Below are 11,632 nucleotides of genomic sequence, written 5' to 3'. Positions count from 1 at the left end.
GGTGTGGCTTGCTTGGTGTGGCTTTCCCTGCCCTTTCCTTTTGAACTAGTTCTGGAAATGTTTCATGTGTAGGCTTCTTTAGTCCGTCTCGACTGATTTGGCTGTTTTATTAATTTATCTGCCATTGAGTGTTCTATTATTAGGGCTGCCATATTTTTGAAGAGCAAAAAAGAGGACACATTTGCTGACTTCTAACTACAGATCGCTATGACGACTCTCATTTTAAACACCCCCACTATATATAGAACTGTGATATATATAGGATTGTGATACAAACAGGTACCTCGTAACCCAATAAGAGGGCAAGAAAGAGAAGAGTAGAGGAGGCACTACTAGATGGAGAAGGAGGCAGCCCGGCAGGAAGGGAGAAACAAAAAAATACCCCAGGATATTTTTGCAAACTTTAAAAATTTGCCCGAACAGACATTATACCCCTGAAAAAGAGGACATGTCTGGGGAAAAGAGGACATATGGCAATCCTAAATCAAATTATATTCTCTATGTGCATGTTTCACACAAACACACTTGTATGATTTATACTAGCAGCACACAAACACACCTGTACTAGCACACATTACTCTGTATGTGTGTATGTCTTTCACTCATGTAATCTTGCCTGTTTGTGAATGTTACTATGTGCACACAAGCACTTGCTGTTCTAAGCACCCAAACAACACACAGAAGCATTTCATCATCCATCATCACCATCACTGCTAATACACAGTTGCCCCCTCCCCATCATTAACAATCCATTATTGTGCCTGGTCAGGATGCCAAGAGGCAGAGTTGGAAGCTAAGGGAAAGGGTGTGGTGACAGGACTGGCTATTAGATTCTCCCTTCACCAACTTCAAGCATACTTTTGCTCTTGCTTGCAGGAGAAATGATGATATATAGCAGCAGCAGCAGGTTCCTCCCTAGTTTAGAAAGTACTAAACTAGATGGATCAATGGTCTGACTCAGTATATGGCAACATCCTCTACCCCGATGCTTACAAGTGCTTGACCACCCCTTTTGGGGAGAGCTAGACTTCTGTACATCTTCTCTTACATGGGAAGCTGGCCAAGCTGTGCCTGAAGGCACTAAGCTTGTTCATCATCAACTCCATGTAATCCTTTAATTCTGATGGAAACAACTACCAGGGAGAGGCCCTTTTCAATGATGGTGCCCCATCTATGAATGGCCTCTCCAGAAAGGCTCACCTGTCACGTACACCACCGTCTCTTAGGTCAACATAAGAATAACTGGATCAGGTCAGTGGCCCATCCAATCCAGCATCCGATTTTCACAGTGGTCAACCAGATGCCAATGGGGCACCCACAAGGAGGACCTGAGTGCAACAGCACTCTCTCACTTGTAATTCCCAGTAACCGGTATTCAGAGGCATATTGCATCCAACAGTGAAGGCAGAGCATAGCCATCATGGCTAGTAGGCACTGAAAACCTTATTCCCCCGTGAAGACCTGTTCTGTTCTCCTGAGTCATTTAATAGTCTTCTGAGTGCATTTCTATATTGCATTTCTGCTTCATACTGTTTGAAATGTCACAAAGTGTTGTTGTTGTTGTTGTTGTTGTTGTTGTTGTTGTTGTTAATTGGTTTCAAACTGCTGTGTGAACCACTTCAAGAACACAGTTGATTAGATGGCATAGCAAAAGCAAATGCAGAAATAAAATATGCCGATCAAACACATTGTTAGTTTACTAATTTGTTATTTGTTTAAATGCACTTATGTGCCACTTGGTGTTTCAATGTCTCTAAGCAGTATAAAGTCTTTTAAAAACCCAGGCAATATGAAAAGATTAATTGGAACCGTCAGAGCAGACAATACCTGGACTTAGATGGACCAAACATCTGGCAATAGGTGCATCCGGACACAGGCTTCATGCTTTAAATGGGTGTTTAAGAAGGTAAAGGTAAAGGGACCCCTGACCATTAGGTCCAGTCGAGACCAACTCTGGGGTTGCGGTGCTCATCTCGCTTTACTGGCCGAGGGAGCCAGCGTACAGCTTCTGGGTCATGTGGCCAGCATGACTAAGCCGCTTCTGGCGAACCAGAGCAGCGCACGGAAATGCCGTTTACCTTTCCACCGGAGCAGTACCTATTTATCTACTTGAACTTTGCTTGTTTTCGAACTGCTAGGTTGGCAGGAGCAGGGACCGAGCAACGGGAGCTCACCCCGTCGTGGGGATTTGAACTGCCGACCTTCTGATCGGCAAGTCCTAGGCTCTGTGGTTTAACCCACAGCGCCACCTGCGTCCCATAAATGGGTGTTTAGATATCATAAAAGCATCATTACTGGGAACAAGATTTCTTTGAACATTAGATTTTTCCCTGCAAATAGATATCATAACTTAAATGAGCAGAGGAAACACAGGCTGACATTTCTATAATGGCATTGTGTGAATTCTACAAAAACAAACAAACCACAAAACACTTTCATGCATGAGAAACACCAGTCCCACAACAAATCCTGTCCTCTGCCCAACACCATCAATGTAATTCAGGGGGGTGGCCAAATACTCACAGGCCTTTCTAACAAGTCCTCGGGCCCATTTCCCAGACCAGTCCTGCTCCATGCCCTCCTTGAGAGCTTTTCCGTGGTTGGAATGTGCCCTAGGTGGTGTCTTTTCCTTGCATGGAAGGAGAAAGGTACATGTGTGCAGAAAGGTAAGAGTTGCAACCATTGCTCCACCTACTATTTCCACTGGCCACACCCACTTCTGGCATGTGGCCCCCAGAAGGTTCCCTGCAAGGGAATGTGGCCCTTCGGCTGGAAAACGTTCCTCACCCTGGCAAAAGGCAAAGGACATTCTCTACTGTCTTGGAAGGTTCATTGAACCTGTCCCTGTGCAACAATGGGGCTCTGTCTATTCACAGCCCATAAGTACAGCTGTACCTGGGACACCCATACACAAAAGGCTTTCACACAAACACACGAGTCCCAGTACTTTCCCTCCATCATCTCCACCAATCCCTTCACCTCTTCTCCCAGCAAAAGAGAGAAGGAGGAAAATCTTCTGTACAGATGAGCCCTCAAATTAGTGGGAAGAAAGAGAGGCTACTTCACTGGTGGTGGCTGATACAAAGACAGGCTCGCATATACCTCGCCCGCCAGTCGTCCCTGCCAGGGCATTCATCAAATTAAGTACCAAGAGGAACAACACCTCTGATATCTCTTCATTTGGGGCCGCAGTGAATGAGGCACTAGATTAGGCTTGACAGTGGTCTAATGCAGGCTGAGCCTTCCTAGGCATAATTAATTGGAACCTCGCCAGCTTGACAAATTGGAATGATGAATCTATCTTGTATGAATAGTGGGAGGGAGGAGGGAGGGGGGGAGAGGGGAAGAAAATGCATAATCAGTCAAAGATTTAGTTAAGACAGCTTGTGCCTGATTCCTGGCCACAGCCAAATCCATTAACGGGAGGAAACATCACTTTAAGAAAAGACACTGCTCTCCATATGTTCAATTTATAACTCACCCCCCACCACCACCACCTCAAATTTAATGGAGTCTGTGGACACTTGACTTTGGAAGGGTGAATGGGAAAGGGGGGGAAGGTTGTGGTGTTTGATGTTTTTAAAAATAAATAAAATAAACAACAACAAACTCGCTCCTCCTCGTGCCCCCGCACCGCACTGCCCACTCAAAACGCAGACCCTCGTCTACTGCCAAACATTACAATTGGTTTTGATAGGTTTTCTTTTGTTACGTTGAATTGGGAGGGATGGTCTAATAGGCTTGACCCACATACTTTGCGGCTGGCGAGACGAGGCTGTGATGAAACTCGCTTGTCAACTTTTCCCCCCACTAACTTGTTTAATTGCTGGTAACATTTAGGCCTTGCAAGGTGTGATGGATTGACTGTATGGCAAAGCGATGCTTTTTCATTCCTTTTTTTCCTTTCTCCTTTTTTTTTTTTTCTTCCTGCATGCCCATCCCCATCTAATTACCAACCTGTTTCTAAAAGGCCTTTGCCTGACACATTTAATGGAGTGGCAGAATGACACAGCTTTGCTTACCTTTAAAAAGGTATTTTGGTCATTCATTAGTTATTTTTTTCAGTTAGTAGGTTTGCTTGTTTGCACATGTATGTTTGCAGAGAAGGGTTGCAGGGTTCATTCAACAAATTGGTTAGACTAATTGATTAAAGAGTATCTTGGCTACGCTCACAACCTACATTTAAAGCACTGCGATACCCCTTTAACAGCCAGGGCTTCCTCTAAAGAATCCCAAGAACTGTAAGTTTGTTAAGGGTGATGTCAGTTGTTAGGAGACCCCTATTCCCCTCCGTGAACTACAGTTCCCAAAATGGTTTAACTTTCAATTCCTCTTCCCAGGGAATTCTGGGAACTGTAGCTCTCTGAGGGGGGTGGGTTCACCTAATAACTCTCAGCACCTGTGACAAATTACAGTTCCCAGGATCCTTTGAGGGAAGCCATGACTGTTTAAAGCAGTATAGTAGTGCTCTAGATAGATGGTGTGAATCATATCATCATAGACATAACAATAGAATCGTAGAATTGTAAGGTTGGAAGGGAACGTGAGGGTCCTCTTGTCCAACCCCCTGCAACGGACTCTATTGCCCAACGTGGGGCTCCAACCCATAACCCTGAGATTCAGAGTAGTCCTGCTGAATGAGACTAACAGTTTGTCTAGTCCAGTGTGTGGCCTTTGTTAGGGAGACAGGAAGTTTCTGTATTTCCAAGCCAGAGCATTGGCCCATTTAGATCAGTACTGACTGCTGGGGCTCTCTGGGGTTTCATGGGAGCCTTTTGATCCCTACCAAACATTGCACAATGGTACCAGAGTTCAAAGAGCAGGTTTTTGTCTATGTTTGGATACAGTTGGATGCCATTTTGAATCAAGATGGCAGACAACCATTCAAAACTGCACTGATTTTAACCACTGGTGTCAAAACTGCACTTATGTCTTTATTTTCTTATAATTCCCAAACAAAATTGTGTATGAGGGTGCTGGTACAGTGGTACCTCACGTTAAGAACTTAATTCGTTCTGGAGGTCCAGAAATTGTTCTTAACCTGAGGTACCACTTTAGCTAATGGGGCTTCCCGCTGCCGCTGCACTGCTACCATGCAATTTCTGTTCTCATCCTGAAGCAAAGTTCTTAACCTGAGGTACTATTTCTGGGTTAGCAGAAACCTGAAGCATCTGTAACCTGAGGTACCACTGTATATATAAAAAAGGAGAGATCCAACCCAACCAACTAAAAGGATAAGCACAAAGAACGGACATATTCACCCTGTAAATGAAGTCCTAAAATACTTGGTTGCCTGACCCTAGATCTGGCTCCTTGGGGACAGAATTCCTCAAGCAGGGAGCCACAACTGAAAAGGACCGTTTTTGTGTTGCCATCCTATGCACTTTCCTCATAGGGGTCACATGGAGAAGAGCCTCAGATAAGGAACACAGGGTCTGGGTTGTTTCATAAGGAGAGGTGTCACCTAAGGTATTGGGTCAAAACTCCCGAGGGTTACATGTGGTAAATGGGCATGGGAGAATGCAACTTCACATGCAGCTAACTTTCCAACATAATTGCACGCGCACACACAGCAATTCTGCTCCATCGCAGGGTAGATTTGGCATCCATAGCAGGCTGCACTGAAGGTATCAGAGGATCAAATGTAAACATAGGAACTGCCTTATACGGAGTTAGACCTATTGGGCAATCTAGCTCAGTATTGTCTACTCTGACTGGCAGCAGCTCCCCAGGGTTACAGACAGGTGTCTCTCCCAGCCTTACCTGAAGATGTTAGGGATTGAAAACGGGACAGTCTGCATGCAACAGGGATGCACTTCCACTAAGTGACATCCCTTTCCCCATCGTCATCAGTTTGCAGGTTTCCCACATGTGCATTAGCTAGGCAAACATTCTGACCTAGTAAAAAGCAGCTTCCAGTGTTCCTAATATCTATTTATTGCATTTATATTCTACCTTTTCTTCAAAGAGCTTGCGGTGGTGTACATGGTTTCCCCCTTCCTCATTTAATCAACCTGTGAGGTAGGTTATGCTGAGAGGCAGCAACTGACCCAAGGCCACCCAGCAAGCTTCAACCATGGTCTTACACTCTAATCACTACATGATTATACTCATCATCATCACACTGGCTCTCTCTAATAGGCCATCATAGGGATTACACTTGAGAACCTCCTTTTCATTTCAAAGGCAATGCATTTCAACCAAGTCACAAATTCAGCAAGGAGTCGCCAAGTGTGCAGAGATCAAGAGATACCCGTATACACACACACACTCTTGATCAACCCATTAAACAGTCAAATAGCAAAACCTTCAAGGCCATGGGATTCCCTTTTTCATGCAGATGTTTCGATTCAGATTTAATTCCAAATGTAGCATGCCCAAGAGGATGTGATTCCTACTTTGTGCCAAAGAGAGGGTGCCACATTTTATCATGCAAAGCCAGACTCGCCATCACCCTCAGCTTCCACCAACAAATTTCAAAGTTGGGGACATAGATCTATAACCTAACCTATCTGCCTCTGAATCAACATACACAACGCCTGTCCCTCTGGAACAGATGAGGGATTTGGTTTTTAATCACCCTTTCTAATGCAAAAAATGATCAATTACATATGTCTTTCCACCGTCATGTTCCTATTAGAGAAGACCTTACCTTTGCAAATGATTAGTATGTGGAGAATGCATTAAAATGAATTATACCGGCAATCCGATCTTCAGTCCCTTGGCAGAACCTTTCCATCATCGGAGACAGGTTGACTCCCCTGGGCTTAGAGGAGAAAGAGAGAGAAAGGGAGAGTGATCAAAACCCATTCCAATAACTTAGCCAGAGCCTGATAGAATATTCAGAGTGTTCAACCCTCAAATTGGCCCTGATGTAAAAGAAATATACATGAGTAGCAGTTTAACTTGCATTTGCCTGTGTATCTTTTTGGCCACATCTACTTAAGGAGACAAAAAAAAGTGTAATTTCCCCCTTACTCTGTGGAAGAAGACTTATGAGACAAATAGTGCGGGGGGGAGGGAGGTTACATGTATTCAAACTATAACAATAAAGAGGATCTGCAAAACATGCAAATAAAAATATAGTACCTGCAAGGAAGTTCCCTAATGCAGGAAGAATAAACTCCCTCCTCACTCCTGGGCATGATTACAAGTGCCATCGGCAACACCATAGCAAAGGATTGGAAGGAATTATTCCTCGCTCTGAGAGCCTTGAGTATGTGAACCTAACATGGCCTCACCAGCTCTGTGATTACCCCCATCACACATGCCAAACCTAAAGGGCACCCCAGAGTCCCATCACTCGTTCAGGAGGCAGTGATAGTCACCAGCTTGGATAGCTTTAAAAGAGAATTGAAAAAATTTGTGGGAATGGCCTAAAATCCAACCCTTCTGGACAACAGCCCTACAAGGTAAAGGTAAAGGGACCCCTGACCATTAGGTCCAGTCGTGACTGACTCTGGGGTTGCGGTGCTCATCTCGCTTTATTGGCCAAGGGAGCCGGCATACAGCTTCCGGGTCATGTGGCCAGCATGACTAAGCCGCTTCTGGTGAACCAGAGCAGCGCATGGAAACGCCTTTTACCTTCCCACCGGAGTGGTTCCTATTTATCTACTTGCACTTTGACGTGCTTTTGAACAGCTAGGTGGGCAGGAGCAGGGACCGAGCAACGGGAGCTCACCCGTCGTGGGGATTCGAACCGCCAACCTTCTGATCGACAAGTCCTAGGCTCTGTGGTTTAACCCACAGCTCCATCCGCATCCCAAACAGGTATTGGAACTCACCCCAGAACTGGCCCTACTGAACATCTTCCAAGATCATAATGAACATTCACATTACACAGAGCTTATATAACCCACCTACTCTCAACAGCCAGAAGCCTCATAGCCAGACACTGGAGAGACATGTCAGGGGTAAACATGGACCAGTGTTACCAGACCGCATGGGATATGGCCTTACTAGAAAAGCTAACCAATAAACTGAAATTGACACAGGGACAAATAGAAGAGGGTGCCTTCACTCCAGTATGGTTCACCTTTATCACATACACAGCCCAACAAGACAAGAAGAATCCGCCGAAAGCATACAAATCCATCTGGCTCATCTGACCCAACAAGCCCTCCCCCTCTCACAAATGCAAACAAACCCCACTGCAATCAACCACAGACAACCAACCAACCACACACCACCCCCTACATACCTCTCACTACCAAGGAAATGTAATAAATGAATAGAAAGAGAAACTACCCAGTTGACGCTGACACAAAAACCCCACATGTACACTACCAAAGAATATAAGCCTCCCCACCTCACCCCACCCCTCCTCTCCCTCCTCTTCTTCCCCAACCTTATACAGTCATACCTCAAGTTACAGACACTTCACGTTGCACGTTTTCGGGTTATGGACGCTCCGAAACCCAGAAGTACCGGAACGGGTTACTTCCAGGTTTCGGTGCTCGCGCATGCACAGAATCACTAAATTGTGCTTTGCGCATGCGCAGAAGTGCCGAATCGCAACCCACATGTGCACAGACACGGTGCTGTGGGTTGCAGACGCTGCAGGTTGCAAACGTGCCTCCCGTACGGATCACGTTCGCAACCCGGGCGTCCACTGTACTGTACTCAACGCTGATTTCTCGTAACAAACGTAACCGATTTGTAAGAAATACTGTACAACCTGAAAAAAGATACAAGGCATGTCTTTTTGTAAACCAAGAAACTCAAGTAGTAGTAGCAGTAGTAGTAATAGTAGTAATATAAAAAGAAAGAGAAAGAAACACTGTCAATGGCTCCTAATAACTGTAGTTATGTTCTGCCTCCATGATTGGGGGCAGTAATGCTTCTGAATATTAGTTACCTGGCAGCCACAGGAGGGGAGAGTCGTCTTGTGGTCAAGTCCTGCTTGCATACTTCCCAAAGGTTGGCCACTGTTGGAACAGGATGCTGAACTAGATGGGTCATTGGTCTGATCCAGCAGGACACATCTTATGATATGGAAGGTTGAACATGATAGAATGTGGCCCTCAGGCTGAACAGGGTTAGCCACCCCTGATTTAGCCAGCTAAAGCAGGCTAATTTTGCTTCATAAATTCACACACCAATTTTTTTTAGACAAAAGGCAGACCTTCCAAAATCTGAAAATGAATTCGGTTTCACACACACACACACACATTCACACACATATAGCAATAAAAATTCATTTCAGTACCCCTTAAAGCTTCTATACAGCCATATCCATGTAGCCATATATCCGCTGGCTTGGCCACTGGAAATAATTAGCGGGTAACCTCAAAAGCTGATACATCAAATCCTTTTCAGCCATCAAGATGGCTTTCAATTACGCCATGTAAACTTATTAACCTCCTTACTGCTGAGATTTGATTTATGTAACTTCCATTATATTAAGTTTGCCAGAGTCAGGAGGATGAAAGAAAAGACAGCTGTTAATAGAGGTTTAAATAGGGGTGATAGCCCATTGCAATTGGGGCAGCACATTTTCCCACTGGATCTATTCAAGAAGGGATGGACAACCTCAGGACCAGGATTCAAATATGGCCCCAGGATTCTTTATCCGGCCTTAAGAACTCCCCCAAAGACACATCTCCTCTCTAGGCCACATCCCCTGCCACAGGCCACACACACCATTGGCCCAAGTTACATACCCCACCGGGATATGTCATTGAACTGTGATAATGCATCTTGCATGTCTTGATGGAGATGTGGATTTGTATAAATTATCTGACTTTTGTAAGGCTAGAATGTTGCCTACTGTACAACGGTGAGACTCATATCCATCGCTCCACCCACTTTTGCCTCTGGTGTGTATCTGTTGCTGTACTGAAGTACTGTGATAGCCTGAATATTGATTATTTTTTTTGTATTCTTATAACCTGTCTTGGAATCATGAAAGTTATGGCCTTCTTCTTTGGTGATCACTCGTAGCCGAGTAGGATTGTCTTCCATAAACACAGTTTTAACAATGAGCCCGTAAGTGACTGTGGAGGCCAATTCTGGAGCCACATGTCCTTCCGCAGTGGGGACATTGGTTTCCGGGCGGGAGTTGATCATGGTGTGGATTTGCCAAACATGCCTTCCTCTTAGCACGTTTCTCCCTTGCGTCCTGAGTTTGAGTATCTTCTGGTGGGTGGGATATGAATGCAACTAATTAACAGATTGGTTTGTTCAGATACACCCAATAGCATGCTACTACCCATGATGTCTATGTTCTCCATCCATTGTTGAAGGAAGTATGCCTCTGAATGCCATATGCTCGGAATCACAACCAGGGAGAGTGATGTTGCACTCAGGTCCTTCTTCCAGGCTACCCATGGGCATCTGGTTGACCACTAGTTGAGCCATTGGCCTGACCCAACAGGCTGTTCTTATATTCTTATATCCACCAACGTCCATCAGCTCTAATCAGCAAGGTCAATAGTGAGGGATGACGAGAGCTGAAGCCCAACTACAACTGGAGGGCCACATGCCCCCCCCATATCTTGGATGGGCTGGCACTAGATTTTCCCTACCTAGAGGGGCACCACAATCTGGACCTTGACCTGCAGACAGAGAAGGCAGATAATTTGATTCCTTATCTAATGTTGTTAGAGAGATGCTATAATTTAAATAGAACCAAGGCCTTCCACTGGCTCTCAGCAGCTTCCACTGGCTCTCACCACGCAGCCTTTACAACACCTCTGGATCTGAGTCACACCACCAGAAACATGATTTCCATCTTTTCCCTTTGTGCCTCACTTTCACAACCCATCAAAGTGCAAGAACATTATCCACCTCTTCAAAGGCACAGGATGTCAAAGGAGCAGAGGTGCTAAGTAAGTACCAAGTATATTAATATCAGGTCAGACATTTCAGCATCACTCTTTGAGAGGTATCTCATAAAAAAAAATGGATGCGGCTTGATAGCAAGCAGCATCCTAATTGGATACAGTGAAAATAAAAGAGTGAAGCCAAAAATCTCTCTCTATATCCATCTTGTTGAAATAAACCAGGATTTTGGTGGGGAGGGAGTTGGGGAGGGGATTCATTATCTGAAGGACACATTATCCTTTCCTCTACCTATGATTCAGCATGGTAAGTAGTCATTCCTAATTGGCTTAAAGCTTAGTATGATATATTAGAATGCTGAAGGAAGTGATGACACAGCCAAATTCCTGTGGGAGAAGGCCCAAGACTGATCTGAGTGCAAAGGAAACACAAGACTGTAGAGGAATCATCAAATTTCAGAACTAATGAGCAGTTTTGTAGCAGCAGCACCTCCCCATTCAGATTGGACAGACTTGCCGTTCCACCATCTTTGTGTTGAAAACGGAATAGTTGGCTACACAATTTGCTTAAATGTGACACTTTGAGCAAAGCTAGAACAACTCAGGTTTCCTCAACATGGTATATAACCATGGCAATGCGATTACACCACTGAAGAAGACTGACTGCAACATAAATGAACAACCAAACTCTTTTTCCCCCCGCAAGGAGTGCTGAAACATTTGTGGCAATCAAAGGTATTTTTTTTTGCTCTGGTGAAATGTTTGCTTTGCAAAAACCTGACTTGTTTCGGCTCCACTCTAGTGTAATATTTAAGCAAATTAGAAGCCAACTTGAGAAAACTATTCGGTTT

Source organism: Podarcis cretensis, assembly GCF_951804945.1.
Source record: "Podarcis cretensis genome assembly, chromosome: 14".
Classification (NCBI taxonomy): domain Eukaryota; kingdom Metazoa; phylum Chordata; class Lepidosauria; order Squamata; family Lacertidae; genus Podarcis; species Podarcis cretensis.
This window is presented reverse-complemented; position numbering follows the sequence as displayed.